We start from the raw sequence: 19,878 nt of genomic DNA on the forward strand, positions 1-19,878 counted from the left end.
TTTATTCTATTCGAATTTCGGAAGACGGTTATATTCGAGTTTGTTCTATTCCATTGTTTTTTTCTATTCTATTCGTTTTATTCTATACTATTTTATCTATTCTGACCAAATTCTAAATTATTCTATTCAGAATTCGAATTTCGTAAAACAGTTATATTCTTTCTATTTTATTCCATTCTATTGGTTTTTTTTATATGCTATTCATTTCTATTTTTAGCTATTCAAATTCTAATTTATTTTATTTGAAATTAAAATTTTATTCTATTCTGTTGTTTTTTTTTCTATTTTTTTCTATTCTATTCTAATCTATTTAAATTTATTTTATTTGAAATTCAAAAATCATAAGACAGTTATATTCTTTCTATTTTATTCCATTCTATTGTTTTTTATATTCTATTCATTTCCATTTTAATCTTTTCAAATTCTAATTTAATCTATTCGAAATTCGAATTTTATTCTATTCTATTGTTTTTTTTCTATTCTATTCAAATTTATTCTATTTGAAATTCGAATTTCGTAAGACAGTTATATTCTTTCTATTTTATTCCATTCTATTGTTTTTTATATTCTATTCATTTCCATTTTAATCTTTTCAAATTCTAATTTAATCTATTTGAAATTCGAATTTTATTCTATTCTATTTTTTTTTTCTATTCTATTCAAATTTATTCTATTTGAAATTCGAATTTCGTAAGACAGTTATATTCTTTCTATTTTATTCCATTCTATTGTTTTTTATATTCTATTCATTTCCATTTTAATCTTTTCAAATTCTAATTTAATCTATTCGAAATTCAAATTTTTTTCTATTCTATTGTTTTTTTTCTATTCTATTCAAATTTATTCTATTTGAAATTCGAATTTCGTAAGACAGTTATATTCTTTCTATTTTATTCCATTCTATTGTTTTTTCTATTCTATTTATTTCCATTTTAATCTTTTCAAATTCTAATTTAATCTATTCGAAATTCGAATTTTATTCTATTCTATTGATTTTTTTCTATTCTATTCAAATTTATTCTATTTGAAATTCGAATTTTGTAAGACAGTTATATTCTTTCTATTTTATTCCATTCTATTGTTTTTTACATTCTATTCTAGGCTGAATAGCCACTTGCAGTGCCCTCTAGTGGTAATACTGGGCAGGACAGGCCTATTATATTGGAAGAGGTCTTTACCTGGAGAGAGTTTTATCTCAGCACGGCACTTGGCATTATTATCTCTTTGCAGGTTGCAGTGTACGTTTGTACTTTCCCTGGGTTAGGTATTTCCTCTATAAGTCTGCGGATACGCATTGAGGTCAGGAAGGAATTCTCTGTCTGCCTTGAATAAAATCTGATGTAATTTTCCGTTGTGTCAACACCAGAAGTGAATATGTTTTTTGAATGCAATGAATGCACAAAGAACAGCTTCACGTGTATTTGCAATCCTTCTGCTGCTATCATTAGTATATAGATAGGAAAGTATTTTGTATTTACTTATTTTAAACCTTTCTTCAGTTACTTCCTGGTTTCTGGCCTAGGCAAATGATGTCATACATCCTGAGGGTCTTCATGGGAGGAGGGTTTTTTCAGCTAAACACAACCTCCTGGCTGCATGCCTGAGCTAAGGGCAGATGGATCCCAGGAAGTAAATGCTACATGAATCATCTGCCCTTACTCAAGATGGCCAATGCCAGAAATGCTGGGGGGGGTTCAAAGTGATTTCTCAGCAAAATAAATCATGGAGACACGGATGGATGGATGGATGGGGGAGTTTGTTTTGAATATTAACCACTTGCCCTCTAGAGGATTTACCCCCCTTCCTGACCAGGCCTCTTTTTGCTATGCGACGCTGCACTAATTCAACTGATAATTGTGCGGTCATGCAACGCTGCACCCAAACGAAATTTATGTCCTTTTTTCACACAAATAGAGGTATTTGTTTACCTGTGCGCTTTTTATTTTTGGTGCTAAACAAAAAAAATGGGGGGGGGGGGGAAACAATATTTTCTAATTTCTGTCATAAAAATCCAAAAAAAACAAAAAAAAATTCCAACACAGTAATATTAACATTATATATATTAAAAATTTTTAGGCAATCGAAGGGTTAACACGCTGATCTGGAAGGGAGGAGCCGTGCTCTCGGTCAGCGTTTGCTGGTAACCGGCAGGGACCTGGTGATTGACACCCGCAGCCGCAATCGATGCAGTAAACATTTTTTTAAAGTATAAAGTTTTTTTGTTTTTTTTTTACAGATTTTTTTTGCCTACACCAGGCATAAGCACACTGAATGCCATACTCCGTGCTGTTGTTGTTGTATGTTGATACATATTAGGGAGAGTATTCTCCAATTGCAAAGGATCATGGTAGTCGAATTTGCATACTCTTTTCCGGAGTGTGGGTGTTATTCAAAAATATGCAAATTAGTCTGACATTTCACACCCAGAAAACCCCTACTTTTTCTCAGATACCAGCTCAGTTTGTTGGATTGGATACACACTGATCCTATGGATCAACCCTCCCACCCCTTCCATGATATTAATGTTTTCTTATTTATATATATATATATATATACATACATATACCGTATTTTTCGCTCCATAAGACGCACTGTTTTCCCCCAAAAAAAGGGGGGAAAATGTCAGTGCGTCTTATGGAGCGAATATAAAGCGGCCGATCCGGTATTTTTGCGGCCACCATGTCAGAATACCGGGCCGGCCGCTCAGCTGTTGTCTCCTGCAGGACCTTACCTGTTCCTCGCTCCAGCGCTGCACAGTCTTCCTGGGCCGGCTTCTGTGACAGCCGGGTGCCCACTGTGCATGTGCGAGAAGCGCTGCGCTTTGTGATTGATCCGGTGTCTTCTGGGACACATGACAGGTCCCAGAAGGCGCCGGGCCATTCACATAGCGCAGCGCTTCTCGCACATGCGCAGTGGGCACCCGGCTGTCACAGAAGCCGGCCCGGGAAGAAGAGGGAAGGACAACTCCGCGGAAGTGGGAGCGGGTACCTGTCAAATTCAGGTACCCGTTCCCCCTCCCTCCCCAAAGGTCAGCAGTCTCTGGTCATTCCCTGCACTGTCTGCAGTCTCTGGTCATTCCCTGCACTGTCCGCAGTCTCTGGTCAACTCCTGCACTGTGTCCGCAGTCTTTGGTCATCCCCTGTACTGTGTCCGCAGTCTCTGGTCATCTCCTGCACTGTGTCCGCAGTCTCTGGTCATTCCCTGCACTGTCCGCAGTCTCTGGTCATCTCCTGTACTGTGTCCGCAGTCTCTGGTCATCTCCTGCACTGTGTCCGCAGTCTCTGGTCAACTCCTGCACTGTGTCCGCAGTCTCTGGTCAACTCCTGCACTGTGTCCGCAGTCTCTGGTCATCCCCTGTACTATGTCTGCAGTCCATTGGTTCAGAATATTTTTTTTTCTTGTTTTTCACCTCTAAAACCTAGGCGTGTCTTATGGTCAGGTGCGTCTTATGGAGTGAAAAATACGGTATATATACATATATATATACATATATATATGATTATTATTATATATTTTTCTCAATTTTTATTTTTTCATTGTGCACTAATGTGGAAGTTGATGGCAGGATCACCAGGTAATCAAGGGAAAAATAAATTATATATATAAATACAATTACATTTTTTCCCCCGGTTATTTATTTCCTTGCAGGTGTCGCAGAGTCCGGACATCAATCTTTCCTGCACATCACAAAACTGTAAACGATTTTGCAGACATCTGTGCCGAGGGATCGCAGTGACAGCGAATTCTCTTCTATAATTGTCCCCGGAGTGACCCTCTACGCAGCCCGCGGTCACTGAGGACGCCGCAGATCGTTCCTGAAGTTTAATACGTTTGAGTGTATTTGTATCTAAACCCCAACAATCCATTTCTCTTCGGCCAGGTTCACATTTGCGCACTGGGGGAATGTAGGGTAAATTGCGCGTACAAAATAAAAATCGCATCCCTGGTTCCAAGCATGTGGAGGAGCTGGTAATCCGGCACACCATGATATCTTAGATGTCATCTCCTAGATTGTAAGCTCCGAGGAGCAGGGCCCTCGATCCCCTCATGTTTTGCATTGTATTGGTATTGTTCTGTCTCATGTTCTGTCCCCCTTTGTAATGTACAGCGCTGAGCGAACTATTGGCGCTTTATAAATACTGTATAATAATAATTAGAGATGAGCGAAGTATTCAAAAATTCGATTCGACTGATTCGGCGAATTCGTGGAAAAATTTCGATTCGAGTCGAATATATTCGCTGTGAATTTAACTTAAAAAAGGGTGTTTCTAGGCTTCAGAGAGACTTAATATTAGTGCAGAACACTGTACCTTTAATTTAAATGCCCTTGGAGTCTGCTGGGGAAGAGAAATAATACTGTCAGGCAGTATGACATGCAGATGAGTGCCGTCGATCTTAGAATCACCGCACACTTCACTCATTTGGCCAGTCACGGGGCCAAAACCAGAGTGTGGAGCCACAGTGTGGCGGTGGAGGCAGCAGCAATGGGAGGCCATACAGCACCCTATGACAAAAATGGAAATCACCAGCAGTGTGAGGAGACCTGAAAGTGGCACATGGCAGAGTGTGGCGATAGAGACAGCAGCAATGGGAGGCCGTACAGGGACCCATGACACACTCTGGACCTGGCAGCAGCATGAGGAGGCGGTACAGGGGCCCATGGCAGATTACGGGCCTGGCAGCAGCATGAGGAGTCGGTAGGGGGGCCCATGGCAGATTACAGGCCTGGCAGCAGCAATGGGAGGCCGTACAGGGACCCATGACACAATCTGGACCTGGCAGCAGCATGGGGAGGCGGTACAGGGGCCCATGACAGATTACGGGCCTGGCAGCAGCATTTGGAGTCGGTACGGGGGCCCATGACACACTCTGGACCTGGCAGCAGCATGAGGAGGCGGTACAGGGGCGCATGACAGATTACGAGCCTGGCAGCAGCAACTTGGACAGGAGGACGTTCAGTTTCTGCACCGTCTGGTGCGTGCTCGCAAACTGTTGTCTCTTGGAAACGGATTCCAAGAAAGACTGCTGACGGAATCCGTGAAGAGGAGTAGCAGGAGAAGGAGCATCTGAACGAGCGGAATATGCCAACAAGCGACAACAGGGGCCCATGACAGATTACGGGCCTGGCAGCAGCATGAGGAGTCGGTACGGGGGCCCATGGCAGATTAGGGGCCTGGCAGCAGCTATGGGAGGCCCGTAATCTGCCAGCACCCTATGACAAAAAATGGAACCCACCAGCAGTGTGAGGAGACCTGAAAGTGGCACATGGCAGAGTGTGGCGATGGAGACAGCAGCAATGGGAGGCCGTACAGGGACCCATGAGAGACTCTGGACCTGGCAGCAGCATGAGGAGGCGGTATAGGGGCCCATGGCAGATTAGGGGCCTGGCAGCAGCTATGGGAGGCCCGTAATCTGCCAGCACCCTATGACAAAAAATGGAACACACCAGCAGTGTGAGGAGACCTGAAAGTGGCACATGTTTGGGGCATGATTCATGGCGGATTTAGTCAGTTGTGTCAGGAACTGGTGGTTTGAAATCCAGACTAATCCACGCCTGATTCATTTTCACAAACGTCAGTCTCTCCACACTTTGGGTGGACAGTCGTGTCCTCCGCGGAGTTGCAATACCTCCTGCCGCACTAAACACGCGCTCCGATGCCACGCTACTGGCCGGGCATGACAGCCTTTCAAGGGCAAATTCAGCTAGTTGGGGCCAAAGGTCAAGTTTCGTTGCCCAGTAGTCAAGGGGATTGTCTACCTCGGTTGGCAGGGTGCTGTCCAAGTAGGCCTAAGCCTGTTGTTTGAGGTCCTGCTCCAGGTCCACCTGATGCTGCTGCTGCTGCTGCTGCTGCGGCTGGTTAGTAGTTTCCTCACTGCGCTGGTGAAGAAAGCTACTCATCATCGACTGCAGACTGAGGCAGCCGCTGCTGGTGGAGCTGCCACTGCTCCTACCACCCCACCCCTCCCCTGCTGCCATGGCAGCGGAACGCGAGCGCACAGGGCCCACAGTGTCTGAGGATGGACGTTGGCGCAGACAGGCAGAGACCAGCTGACTACATAGGTGGTTTTTATAGTACGTTATTTTGGCCTCCCTCTCAGCAGGTGTGAAAAAGGCCACCATTTTTGAACGGTAGCGAGGGTCCAACAAGGTGGACAGCCAAAAGTCATCCCTCTGTCTGATGGTTATTATTCGGCTGTCGCTACGCAAGCAACCGAGCATGCTATGGGCCATTTGTGCCAAGGAATGCGAGGGACTCCCTGCCTCCATCTCCACAGCATACTGCCACGGTGCGTCTGGGTCCTCTGTCTCCTCCTCCTCTACCAGATGCTCCTGCTCCTCCACTCCTGTCCGCTGAGTGGAAAAACCACCCATTTCACTCAATAATTCCTGAGCACCAATGTCCTCCTCTACCTCCTCCTCTTCTTCCTGTCCTGCCCCCACAGGGGTCATGTGGCGTTGAGATCTGTGCGCCACGTCTACCGCACCCTGACCAGCCATTGTTAACAGCATTTGTTCCAGGACGTGCAACAGAGGAATGACGTCGTTCATCCCATAGTCCTGCCGACTCACGAATAGCGTGGCCTCCTCAAAGGGCCTGAGCAAGCGCAGGTGTCACGCATGAGCTGCCAATGGCTGACATCTAAGTTACACAGGGAGTACCTTTATCCGCTTTTAACATCAGGAAATCGGTGATGGCCTTTCGCTGTTCGTAAAGGCGGTCTAACATATGTAGGGTTGAATTCCACCTTGTTGCAACGTCACAGCATGAGGAGTCGGTACGGGGGCCCATGGCAGATTACGTGCCTGGCAGCAGCAATGGGAGGCCCGTAATCTGCCAGCACCCTATGTCAAAAAATTCAACACACCAGCAGTGTGAGGAGACCTGAAAGTGGCACATGGCAGAGTGTGGCGATGGAGACAGCAGCAATGGGAGGCCGTACAGGGACCCATGACACACTCTGGACTTGGCAGCAGCATGAGGAGGCAGTATAGGGGCCCATGGCAGATTAGGGGCCTGGCAGCAGCAATGGGAGGCCCGTAATCTGCCAGCACCCTATGTCAAAAAATTCTACACACCAGCAGTGTGAGGAGACCTGAAAGTGGCACATGGCAGAGTGTGGCGATGGAGACAGCAGCAATGGGAGGCCGTACAGGGACCCATGAGAGACTCTGGACCTGGCAGCAGCATGAGGAGGCGGTATATAGGGGCCTATGGCAGATTAGGGGCCTGGCAGCAGCTATAGGAGGCCCGTAATCTGCCAGCACCCTATGTCAAAAAATTCTACACACCAGCAGTGTGTGAGGAGACCTGAAAGTGGCACATGGCAGAGTGTGGCGATGGAGACAGCAGCAATGGGAGGCCGTACAGGGACCCATGACAGACTCTGGACCTGGCAGCAGCATGAGGAGGCGGTATATAGGGGCCTATGGCAGATTAGGGGCCTGGCAGCAGCTATGGGAGGCCCGTAATCTGCCAGCACCCTATGTCAAAAAATTCTACACACCAGCAGTGTGAGGAGACCTGAAAGTGGCACATGGCAGAGTGTGGCGATGGAGACAGCAGCAATGGGAGGCCGTACAGGGACCCATGAGAGACTCTGGACCTGGCAGCAGCATGAGGAGGCGGTATATAGGGGCCTATGGCAGATTAGGGGCCTGGCAGCAGCTATAGGAGGCCCATAATCTGCCAGCACCCTATGTCAAAAAATTCAACACACCAGCAGTGTGAGGAGACCTGAAAGTGGCACATGGCATGAGACACTGTGGACCTGGCAGCAGCATGAGGAGGCGGTATATAGGGGCCTATGGCAGATTAGGGGCCTGGCAGCAGCTATAGGAGGCCCGTAATCTGCCAGCACCCTATGTCAAAAAATTCTACACACCAGCAGTGTGAGGAGACCTGAAAGTGGCACATGGCAGAGTGTGGCGATGGAGACAGCAGCAATGGGAGGCCGTACAGGGACCCATGACAGACTCTGGACCTGGCAGCAGCATGAGGAGGCGGTATATAGGGGCCTATGGCAGATTAGGGGCCTGGCAGCAGCTATGGGAGGCCCGTAATCTGCCAGCACCCTATGTCAAAAAATTCTACACACCAGCAGTGTGAGGAGACCTGAAAGTGGCACATGGCAGAGTGTGGCGATGGAGACAGCAGCAATGGGAGGCCGTACAGGGACCCATGAGAGACTCTGGACCTGGCAGCAGCATGAGGAGGCGGTATATAGGGGCCTATGGCAGATTAGGGGCCTGGCAGCAGCTATAGGAGGCCCATAATCTGCCAGCACCCTATGTCAAAAAATTCAACACACCAGCAGTGTGAGGAGACCTGAAAGTGGCACATGGCATGAGACACTGTGGACCTGGCAGCAGCATGAGGAGGCGGTATATAGGGGCCTATGGCAGATTAGGGGCCTGGCAGCAGCTATAGGAGGCCCGTAATCTGCCAGCACCCTATGTCAAAAAATTCTACACACCAGCAGTGTGTGAGGAGACCTGAAAGTGGCACATGGCAGAGTGTGGCGATGGAGACAGCAGCAATGGGAGGCCGTACAGGGACCCATGACAGACTCTGGACCTGGCAGCAGCATGAGGAGGCGGTATATAGGGGCCTATGGCAGATTAGGGGCCTGGCAGCAGCTATGGGAGGCCCGTAATCTGCCAGCACCCTATGTCAAAAAATTCTACACACCAGCAGTGTGAGGAGACCTGAAAGTGGCACATGGCAGAGTGTGGCGATGGAGACAGCAGCAATGGGAGGCCGTACAGGGACCCATGACAGACTCTGGACCTGGCAGCAGCATGAGGAGGCGGTATATAGGGGCCTATGGCAGATTAGGGGCCTGGCAGCAGCTATAGGAGGCCCGTAATCTGCCAGCACCCTATGTCAAAAAATTCTACACACCAGCAGTGTGTGAGGAGACCTGAAAGTGGCACATGGCAGAGTGTGGCGATGGAGACAGCAGCAATGGGAGGCCGTACAGGGACCCATGAGAGACTCTGGACCTGGCAGCAGCATGAGGAGGTGGTATATAGGGGCCTATGGCAGATTAGGGGCCTGGCAGCAGCTATGGGAGGCCCGTAATCTGCCAGCACCCTATGTCAAAAAATTCTACACACCAGCAGTGTGAGGAGACCTGAAAGTGGCACATGGCAGAGTGTGGCGATGGAGACAGCAGCAATGGGAGGCCGTACAGGGACCCATGACACACTCTGGACTTGGCAGCAGCATGAGGAGGCGGTATAGGGGCCCATGGCAGATTAGGGGCCTGGCAGCAGCAATGGGAGGCCCGTAATCTGCCAGCACCCTATGTCAAAAAATTCTACACACCAGCAGTGTGAGGAGACCTGAAAGTGGCACATGGCAGAGTGTGGCGATGGAGACAGCAGCAATGGGAGGCCGTACAGGGACCCATGAGAGACTCTGGACCTGGCAGCAGCATGAGGAGGCGGTATATAGGGGCCTATGGCAGATTAGGGGCCTGGCAGCAGCTATAGGAGGCCCATAATCTGCCAGCACCCTATGTCAAAACATTCAACACACCAGCAGTGTGAGGAGACCTGAAAGTGGCACATGGCATGAGACACTGTGGACCTGGCAGCAGCATGAGGAGGCGGTATATAGGGGCCCATGGCAGATTAGGGGCCTGGCAGCAGCTATGGGAGGCCCGTAATCTGCCAGCACCCTATGTCAAAAAATTCAACACACCAGCAGTGTGTGAGGAGACCTGAAAGTGGCACATGGCAGAGTGTGGCGATGGAGACAGCAGCAATGGGAGGCCGTACAGGGACCCATGAGAGACTCTGGACCTGGCAGCAGCATGAGGAGGCGGTATATAGGGGCCTATGGCAGATTAGGGGCCTGGCAGCAGCTATAGGAGGCCCATAATCTGCCAGCACCCTATGTCAAAAAATTCAACACACCAGCAGTGTGAGGAGACCTGAAAGTGGCACATGGCATGAGACACTGTGGACCTGGCAGCAGCATGAGGAGGCGGTATATAGGGGCCTATGGCAGATTAGGGGCCTGGCAGCAGCTATAGGAGGCCCGTAATCTGCCAGCACCCTATGTCAAAAAATTCTACACACCAGCAGTGTGTGAGGAGACCTGAAAGTGGCACATGGCAGAGTGTGGCGATGGAGACAGCAGCAATGGGAGGCCGTACAGGGACCCATGACAGACTCTGGACCTGGCAGCAGCATGAGGAGGCGGTATATAGGGGCCTATGGCAGATTAGGGGCCTGGCAGCAGCTATGTGAGGCCCATAATCTGCCTGCACCCTATGTCAAAAAATTCTACACACCAGCAGTGTGTGAGGAGACCTGAAAGTGGCACATGGCAGAGTGTGGCGATGGAGACAGCAGCAATGGGAGGCCGTACAGGGACCCATGACAGACTCTGGACCTGGCAGCAGCATGAGGAGGCGGTATATAGGGGCCTATGGCAGATTAGGGGCCTGGCAGCAGCTATGGGAGGCCCGTAATCTGCCAGCACCCTATGTCAAAAAATTCTACACACCAGCAGTGTGAGGAGACCTGAAAGTGGCACATGGCAGAGTGTGGCGATGGAGACAGCAGCAATGGGAGGCCGTACAGGGACCCATGACACACTCTGGACTTGGCAGCAGCATGAGGAGGCGGTATAGGGGCCCATGGCAGATTAGGGGCCTGGCAGCAGCAATGGGAGGCCCGTAATCTGCCAGCACCCTATGTCAAAAAATTCTACACACCAGCAGTGTGAGGAGACCTGAAAGTGGCACATGGCAGAGTGTGGCGATGGAGACAGCAGCAATGGGAGGCCGTACAGGGACCCATGAGAGACTCTGGACCTGGCAGCAGCATGAGGAGGCGGTATATAGGGGCCTATGGCAGATTAGGGGCCTGGCAGCAGCTATAGGAGGCCCGTAATCTGCCAGCACCCTATGTCAAAAAATTCTACACACCAGCAGTGTGAGGAGACCTGAAAGTGGCACATGGCAGAGTGTGGCGATGGAGACAGCAGCAATGGGAGGCCGTACAGGGACCCATGAGAGACTCTGGACCTGGCAGCAGCATGAGGAGGCGGTATATAGGGGCCTATGGCAGATTAGGGGCCTGGCAGCAGCTATAGGAGGCCCGTAATCTGCCAGCACCCTATGTCAAAAAATTCTACACACCAGCAGTGTGAGGAGACCTGAAAGTGGCACATGGCAGAGTGTGGCGATGGAGACAGCTGCAATGGGAGGCCGTACAGGGACCCATGACAGACTCTGGACCTGGCAGCAGCATGAGGAGGCGGTATATAGGGGCCTATGGCAGATTAGGGGCCTGGCAGCAGCTATGGGAGGCCCGTAATCTGCCAGCACCCTATGTCAAAAAATTCTACACACCAGCAGTGTGTGAGGAGACCTGAAAGTGGCACATGGCAGAGTGTGGCGATGGAGACAGCAGCAATGGGAGGCCGTACAGGGACCCATGAGAGACTCTGGACCTGGCAGCAGCATGAGGAGGCGGTATATAGGGGCCTATGGCAGATTAGGGGCCTGGCAGCAGCTATGGGAGGCCCGTAATCTGCCAGCACCCTATGTCAAAAAATTCTACACACCAGCAGTGTGTGAGGAGACCTGAAAGTGGCACATGGCAGAGTGTGGCGATGGAGACAGCAGCAATGGGAGGCCGTACAGGGACCCATGACAGACTCTGGACCTGGCAGCAGCATGAGGAGGCGGTATATAGGGGCCTATGGCAGATTAGGGGCCTGGCAGCAGCTATGGGAGGCCCGTAATCTGCCAGCACCCTATGTCAAAAAATTCTACACACCAGCAGTGTGAGGAGACCTGAAAGTGGCACATGGCAGAGTGTGGCGATGGAGACAGCAGCAATGGGAGGCCGTACAGGGACCCATGACAGACTCTGGACCTGGCAGCAGCATGAGGAGGCGGTATATAGGGGCCTATGGCAGATTAGGGGCCTGGCAGCAGCTATAGGAGGCCCGTAATCTGCCAGCACCCTATGTCAAAAAATTCTACACACCAGCAGTGTGAGGAGACCTGAAAGTGGCACATGGCAGAGTGTGGCGATGGAGACAGCAGCAATGGGAGGCCGTACAGGGACCCATGAGAGACTCTGGACCTGGCAGCAGCATGAGGAGGCGGTATATAGGGGCCTATGGCAGATTAGGGGCCTGGCAGCAGCTATAGGAGGCCCGTAATCTGCCAGCACCCTATGTCAAAAAATTCTAAACACCAGCAGTGTGTGAGGAGACCTGAAAGTGGCACATGGCAGAGTGTGGCGATGGAGACAGCAGCAATGGGAGGCCGTACAGGGACCCATGACAGACTCTGGACCTGGCAGCAGCATGAGGAGGCGGTATATAGGGGCCTATGGCAGATTAGGGGCCTGGCAGCAGCTATGGGAGGCCCGTAATCTGCCAGCACCCTATGTCAAAAAATTCTACACACCAGAAGTGTGAGGAGACCTGAAAGTGGCACATGGCAGAGTGTGGCGATGGAGACAGCAGCAATGGGAGGCCGTACAGGGACCCATGACAGACTCTGGACCTGGCAGCAGCATGAGGAGGCGGTATATAGGGGCCTATGGCAGATTAGGGGCCTGGCAGCAGCTATAGGAGGCCCGTAATCTGCCAGCACCCTATGTCAAAAAATTCTACACACCAGCAGTGTGAGGAGACCTGAAAGTGGCACATGGCAGAGTGTGGCGATGGAGACAGCAGCAATGGGAGGCCGTACAGGGACCCATGAGAGACTCTGGACCTGGCAGCAGCATGAGGAGGCGGTATAGGGGCCCATGGCAGATTAGGGGCCTGGCAGCAGCAATGGGAGGCCCGTAATCTGCCAGCACCCTATGTCAAAAAATTCTACACACCAGCAGTGTGAGGAGACCTGAAAGTGGCACATGGCAGAGTGTGGCGATGGAGACAGCAGCAATGGGAGGCCGTACAGGGACCCATGAGAGACTCTGGACCTGGCAGCAGCATGAGGAGGCGGTATATAGGGGCCTATGGCAGATTAGGGGCCTGGCAGCAGCTATGGGAGGCCCGTAATCTGCCAGCACCCTATGTCAAAAAATTCTACACACCAGCAGTGTGTGAGGAGACCTGAAAGTGGCACATGGCAGAGTGTGGCGATGGAGACAGCAGCAATGGGAGGTCTCCCATTGTCTCAACATGGCCCAAATAGTCCCAACATGGGCCCCCTGGCCACGCTTGACTTTCTGGCCACATAGTCGACATACGGCTACGTTTACTTCCTCGGGCGGCTTGACGAAAAATTGCCACACCGCCGAGTAGGAAACTTTGCCCCCGATACTCCTCACTGGCTGACTGCTGCTTCCTCCGTGCACACCGGCACCACTACTGGCCGTGGTGGTAGGCTGCAGTGGAGCTGGTGCTCTACTCCGTGGCCGTTTGGCTCCACTGACACTGCTTCCACTGACACTGCTGCGACCCTGCTGCTGTCTCCTGGGCAACCCACCGACTGTTTTGCTCGCTGCCAAGCTGCCACCCTCTTCTCCTGATGATGCGGAAGAAATTGCCTGATGACGACGAGGCTGCCAAGTGCGATCAACCTCCTCATAATCAAGTAGGGTCTCCGCCTCACTACTAGCCCCCTCGGCTGCGTCTGGGTCAGGAGACAGACCTGTCTCTAGACCGGCTACCGGGCCACTCTCCTCGCCACTACTTCTTCGCCTAGCTGCTGAAAAGGCGGATGTCTCCCCCCGTTCCTGACCGCCCTCTGTTAGCTCTTCCTCACTGTACAGTGGGGCTGTGCCCACAGCATGCGATACTTCGCTTGGTGAGGGAACACCAAAGGACAGGGGCAGGTAGAGGACACGTGATTTCAGTGGGCTTGGTCCCGGGCCATGCCAACTAACGGTTGTGTCTGACGTACCCACCGACCGTTGGCTGTAGGTGTCAGAGGTGACCTGGGAAGAGGAAGACGACCGAGCCAACCAATCGATGACGGCAGGGTTGTCGGTGGAGACACGACCGCTGGATGACACCGGGAGCACTGGCCTCTGGCTGCGAATAGTGCTGCCTCGACCTCTTCCTCTGCTGCCACGTCTGCTCGCTCCTAAAACATTGCCTCCTCTGCCACTCCTCTGCATGTTGTCTGACATACTCTTTAATTAAACGATTATGTGTCCCTGAGTAACAATTCTGTGTCCCTGAGTAACAATTCTGTGTCTGTGCGAGTAACAATTCTGTGGCCCTAAGTAACAGTTCTGTGGCCCTCAGTAACAATTCTGTGTCCCTGATTAACGTTTCTGTGGCCCCAAGTAACAGTTCTGTGGCCCTCAGTAACAATTCTGTGTCTGTGCGAGTAACAATTCTGTGTCTGTGCGAGAAACAATTCTGTGGCCCTAAGTAACAGTTCTGTGGCCCTCAGTAACAGTTCTGTTTCCCTGAGTAACAATTCTGTGTCTGTGCGAGTAAGAATTCTGTGTCTGTGCGAGTAACAATTCTGTGGCCCTAAGTAACAGTTCTGTGGCCCTCAGTAACAGTTCTGTGTCCCTGAGTAACAATTCTGTGTCTGTGCGAGTAACAATTCTGTATCTGTGCGAGTAACAATTCTGTCTGTGCGAGTAACAATTCTGTGGCCCTAAGTAACGGTTCTGTGGCCCTCAGTAACAGTTCTGTGTCCCTGTGTAACAATTCTGTGTCTGTGCGAGTAACAATTCTGTGGCCCTAAGTAACAGTTCTGTGGCCCTCAGTAACAATTCTGTGTCCCTGATTAACGTTTCTGTGGCCCCAAGTAACAGTTCTGTGGCCCTCAGTAACAATTCTGTGTCTGTGCGAGTAACAATTCTGTGTCTGTGCGAGTAACAATTCTGTGTCTGTGCGAGTAACAATTCTGTGGCCCTAAGTAACGGTTCTATGGCCCTCAGTAACAGTTCTGTGTCCCTGTGTAACAATTCTGTGTCTGTGCGAGTAACAATTCTGTGGCCCTAAGTAACAGTTCTGTGGTCCTCAGTAACAATTCTGTGTCTGTGCGAGTAACAATTCTGTGGCCCTAAGTAACAGTTCTGTGGCCCTCAGTAACAATTCTGTGTCTGTCCCTGAGTAACAATTCTGTGGCCCTAACTAAAGTTTCTGTGGCCCTAAGTAACAATTCTCTGGCACTCAGTAACAATTCTGTCTGTCCCTGAGTAACAATTCTGTGGCCCTAATAACGTTTCTGTGGCCCTAAGTAACAATTATCTGGCACTCAGTAACAATTCTGTCTGTCCCTGAGTAACAATTCTCTGGCACTCAGTAACAATTCTGTCTGTCCCTGAGTAAAAATTCTGTGGCCCTAAGTAAAGTTTCTGTGGCCCTGAGTAACAATTCTCTGGCACTCCGTAACAATTCTGTCTGTCCCTGAGTAACAATTCTCTGGCACTCAGTAACAATTCTGTCTGTCCCTGAGTAAAAATTCTGTGGCCCTAATTAAAGTTTCTGTGGCCCTAAGTAACAATTCTCTGGCACTCAGTAACAATTCTGTCTGTCCCTGAGTAACAATTCTCTGGCACTCCGTAACAATTCTGTCTGTCCCTGAGTAACAATTCTCTGGCACTCAGTAACAATTCTGTCTGTCCCTGAGTAAAAATTCTGTGGCCCTAAGTAAAGTTTCTGTGGCCCTGAGTAACAATTCTCTGGCACTCCGTAACAATTCTGTCTGTCCCTGAGTATGAATTCTGTGGCCCTAACTAGCGTTTCTTTGTCCCTAAGTAACAGTTCTGTGGCCCTGAGTAACAATTCTGTGTCTGTGCGAGTAACAATTCTGTGGCCCTAAGTAACAGTTCTGTGGCCCTCAGTAACAGTTCTGTGTCTGTGCGAGTAACAATTCTGTGTCTGTGTGAGTAACAATTCTGTGGCCCTAAGTAAAGTTTCTGTGGCCCTCATTAACAGTTCTGTGTCTGTGCGAGTAACAATTCTGTGTCTGTGCGAGTAACAATTCTGTGGCCCTAAGTAAAGTTTCTGTGGCCCTAAGTAACAATTCTCTGGCACTCAGTAACAATTCTGTCTGTCCCTGAGTAACAATTCTCTGGCACTCAGTAACAATTCTGTCTGTCCCTGAGTAAAAATTCTGTGGCCCTAAGTAAAGTTTCTGTGGCCCTGAGTAACAATTCTCTGGCACTCCGTAACAATTCTGTCTGTCCCTGAGTAACAATTCTCTGGCACTCAGTAACAATTCTGTCTGTCCCTGAGTAAAAATTCTGTGGCCCTAAGTAAAGTTTCTGTGGCCCAGAGTAACAATTCTCTGGCACTCCGTAACAATTCTGTCTGTCCCTGAGTATGAATTCTGTGGCCCTAACTAGCGTTTCTTTGTCCCTAAGTAACAGTTCTGTGGCCCTGAGTAACAATTCTGTGTCTGTGCGAGTAACAATTCTGTGGCCCTAAGTAACAGTTCTGTGGCCTTCAGTAACAATTCTGTGTCTGTGCGAGTAACAATTCTGTGTCTGTGCGAGTAACAATTCTGTGGCCCTAAGTAAAGTTTCTGTGGCCCTAAGTAACAATTCTCTGGCACTCAGTAACAATTCTGTCTGTCCCTGAGTAACAATTCTCTGGCACTCAGTAACAATTCTGTCTGTCCCTGAGTAAAAATTCTGTGGCCCTAATAACGTTTCTGTGGCCCTAAGTAACAATTCTCTGGCACTGAGTAACAATTCTGTCTGTCCCTGATTATGAATTCTGTGGCCCTAACTAGCGTTTCTTTGTCCCTAAATAACGATTCTGTGGCCCTCATTAACAAGTCTGTGTCCCTGAGTAATGGTTCTCTGTCCCTAAGTAACTTTTCTCTGTCCCCAATTATCGTTTCTGTGGCCCTAACTCTGTCCCTGTCCCTAGTACAGAGCGGTCTGCCTCTGTTCAATAACTGCAGGCAAATGAAGAATTCCAAAATGGCCGCTATTTATAGCTCGACCATTACACAGTGCTGGCTGGCTGGCTGCTGATTGGCTGATGCGATCACATGTAGTTGAGGAATGCATTATGGGTCAGCGCGCCTTGTCTGCGCGCCTTCCCAGACATCCCCGCTCCGTCGCCGCACATGTCAGCCGCCATTTTCTGAAAAATTTCGATTCGCGCGTCCGAATTAGGCTATTTTTCGGATTCGGCACGAATCGAAATTTTTCCGATATTCGACTCGAATTCCACTTCGGATACTTCGATTCGCTCATCTCTAATAATAATAATAATAATCTTGCCAACCTACCTGTGTAGCACCCTGTGCTTTGGTGCAATTTTAAAAAAAGTGTCACGCGATTTTTTGCACGTAGAGGAAATGAATAGGTTGCTGTAAACCCGACCCGCAAAATTGTTCGTCCTCACACCTTTCGTTTTCTCTGCCTATTTATGGTCATAAACCTATTCAATCAAAATGCCACACACAGGGAAGTGTGGCTCGATCAATAGCCAAGATCAGGGGCGGACTGACACCTCATGGGGCCCCCGGGGAAAAGGAGATCATGGGGCCCCTGTGTCCTTGCCCAAACTCAAAAAAGCCTATGAAAAAGGTACCAGGGGCATCTCATGGGGCCCCCTACTGACCCCGGGCCCTCGGGCAGTGGCCGAGTTTCCAAATGGTCAGTCCGCCCCTGCCCCCTACTGACCCTGGGCCCCCGGGCAGTGCCCGAGTTTCGATCAATAGCCAAGATCAGGGGTGGACTGACACCTCATGGGGCCCCCCGGGAAAAGGAGATCATGGGGCCCCTGTGTCCTTGCCCAAACTCAAAAAAGCCTATGAAAAAGGTACCAGGGGCATCCCATGGGGCTCCCTACTGACCCTGGGCCCTCGGGCAGTGCCCGAGTTTCCAAATGGTCAGTCCGCCCCTGGCCAAGATGCGATCCCACATGTAATCTCATGATCTGATTGGTCATAATGCAGTTATATTCATGAGCGGAGCATCTTGAGGTGTTTATAGATTGATCGATAATTTTCCGCTCTGGCCGATCAACTCAATCAAATCCAATTGAACCTGAGTCTTAATCGCTTAAGAGGGAAGTTATAGTTATTCAATTTCAATGGATTTGATCAAATCGCACATAAAGCGGATAAAAAATATCATTTGCAGGTTGAAGGAGCGGTAAAAACAGGTGGTTGAGATGCATTTTTACCTCCCCCTTGACCTCTTGCCGCTCATGTAAAGCCTATATGTGGCAACAAAGAGGATGGACATGCATCTGTGGGTGGCAGAGGTTTCTGTGCTCAATGGTAGCTCCTGGCAGGGGCGGACTGACCATTAGGAAACTCGGGCACTGCCCAAGGGCCCGGGGTCAGTAGGGGGCCCCATGAGATGCCTCTGGTACCTTTTTCATAGGCTTTTTTGAGTTTGGGCAAGGACACAGGGGCCCCATGATCCCCTATTGCCGGGGGGCCCCATGAGTTGTCATGATCCCCTATTGCCCGGGGGCCCCATGAGTTGTCATGATCCCCTATTGCCCGGGGGCCCCATGAGTTGTCAAGATCCCCTATTGCCCGGGGACCCCATGAGTTGTCATGATCCCCTATTGCCCGGGGGCCCATGAGTTGTCATGATCCCCTATTGCCCGGGGGCCCATGAGTTGTCATGATCCCTTATTGCCCGGGGGCCCATGAGTTGTCATGATCCCTTATTGCCCGGGGGCCCATGAGTTGTCATGATCCCTTATTGCCCGGGGGCCCATGAGTTGTCATGATCCCCTATTGCCCGGGGGTCCATGAGTTGTCATGATCCCCTATTGGCCGGGGGCCCCATGAGTTGTCAGTCCGCCCCTGGCTCCTGGTCTCTAGTAATGATGGGAATATTATTAATAATAATTTATTTTTAAAAATCAATACAAACAATAATAAATAATAACAACATGAAATATAAACGATTATAAAACATCATTTCTACTAACCTGGAGTTTGTGAAGAATCTCAGTGATCGTCCTTCACCTCTCAGATCGCCCGGGGACTCGATCCTGTCACCGACTGTCCAAGGTCGGGAAGTTGGCTTGCTGGAGGTGTCGGTGTCACTGAGAGACGTACAACTTTAATTTGTCAGAATTATAATTAGACCCTCTGCGAGGACTGGATCCCGTACAGCCGGCCTCCAGAAATTAAAGGGATCGCTGAAAAGTGATGGGGGGGGGGGGTAATTATTAGCCGTCATGTAAAGCCGTCACTCACCTGCTGGAAATGACTGGAGCTGGACGGGACACTGTCATCTATCATGATCATTTATCTAGGCAGTGCAGTCGGAATCCTAGCTGAAAAAAAAAAATGCGTTGGGGAAAGTTTAAATGCTGGGATCTGTGCTGATGCTTTCATGTTTCGGCTTTTACAATTTCTTGAATATTCTTATTCTCCAAACACAAATGTTCTGCGTTCAGGGACGGTGTCACATGAGCATGCGTGGGTAAGCGCCAGTGCTTTCTGTACATGTGAGCATATTCTGCCATTCAGTTGTGTGGTACGGCCTCTCACGCCTGGATTCTATGCTGGAGGGAGACTTCACCCCCCCCCCCCCACATCCCACCACCACATAACCTCCCTATCGGTCAGTGGTGTCACTGAGAAGAGAAAAAGTTCCTGAGATGGTGGTGTCATGGAAAGAAAAAAAATTTACCTGCATTGGTGGTATCAGCTAGAATAAAAAATGCCCCTGTGTCAGTGGTGTCACTGAAAGATAAAAATGTGCCGGTGGTGTCACTGGATGGAAAAAATGTCCCTGTGTTGTCACTGAAAGGAATAAAATGCCCCTGCATTGGTGGTGTCATGGAATGGAAAAAATATTCTTGTTTCAGTAGTGTCACTGAAAGGTACAATGTCCCTGTGTTGGCGGTGTCACAGAAAGGAAAACAATGTCCCTGTGTTAGTGGTGTCACTGAGAGGAATAAAATGCCTCTGCGTTGGTGGTGTCACTGAAAAGAAAAA

The 19,878-nt window shown here is 49.7% G+C and overlaps 1 protein-coding gene across 4 annotated transcripts in view; it reads right to left on the minus strand.

Annotated features, from left to right (window-relative positions):
- The window catches only part of LOC149436080 (F-actin-monooxygenase MICAL2-like), a 202,306-nt gene extending 183,295 nt beyond the window's left edge, over nt 1–19,011 (minus strand). For all 4 annotated transcript variants that reach the window (XM_089662081.1, XM_089662079.1, XM_089662080.1 and 1 more), the window contains exon 1: nt 18,861–19,011. The gene's annotated coding sequence lies outside the window, so the exon portion shown is untranslated. The remainder of the gene's footprint in view (nt 1–18,860) is intronic.
- Nucleotides 19,012–19,878: the final 867 nt, after the last annotated feature.

Source organism: Staurois parvus, unplaced genomic scaffold (assembly GCF_062004578.1).
Source record: "Staurois parvus isolate SC_StPar_1 unplaced genomic scaffold, SC_StPar_1.0 ptg001426l, whole genome shotgun sequence".
Lineage (NCBI taxonomy): Eukaryota > Metazoa > Chordata > Amphibia > Anura > Ranidae > Staurois > Staurois parvus.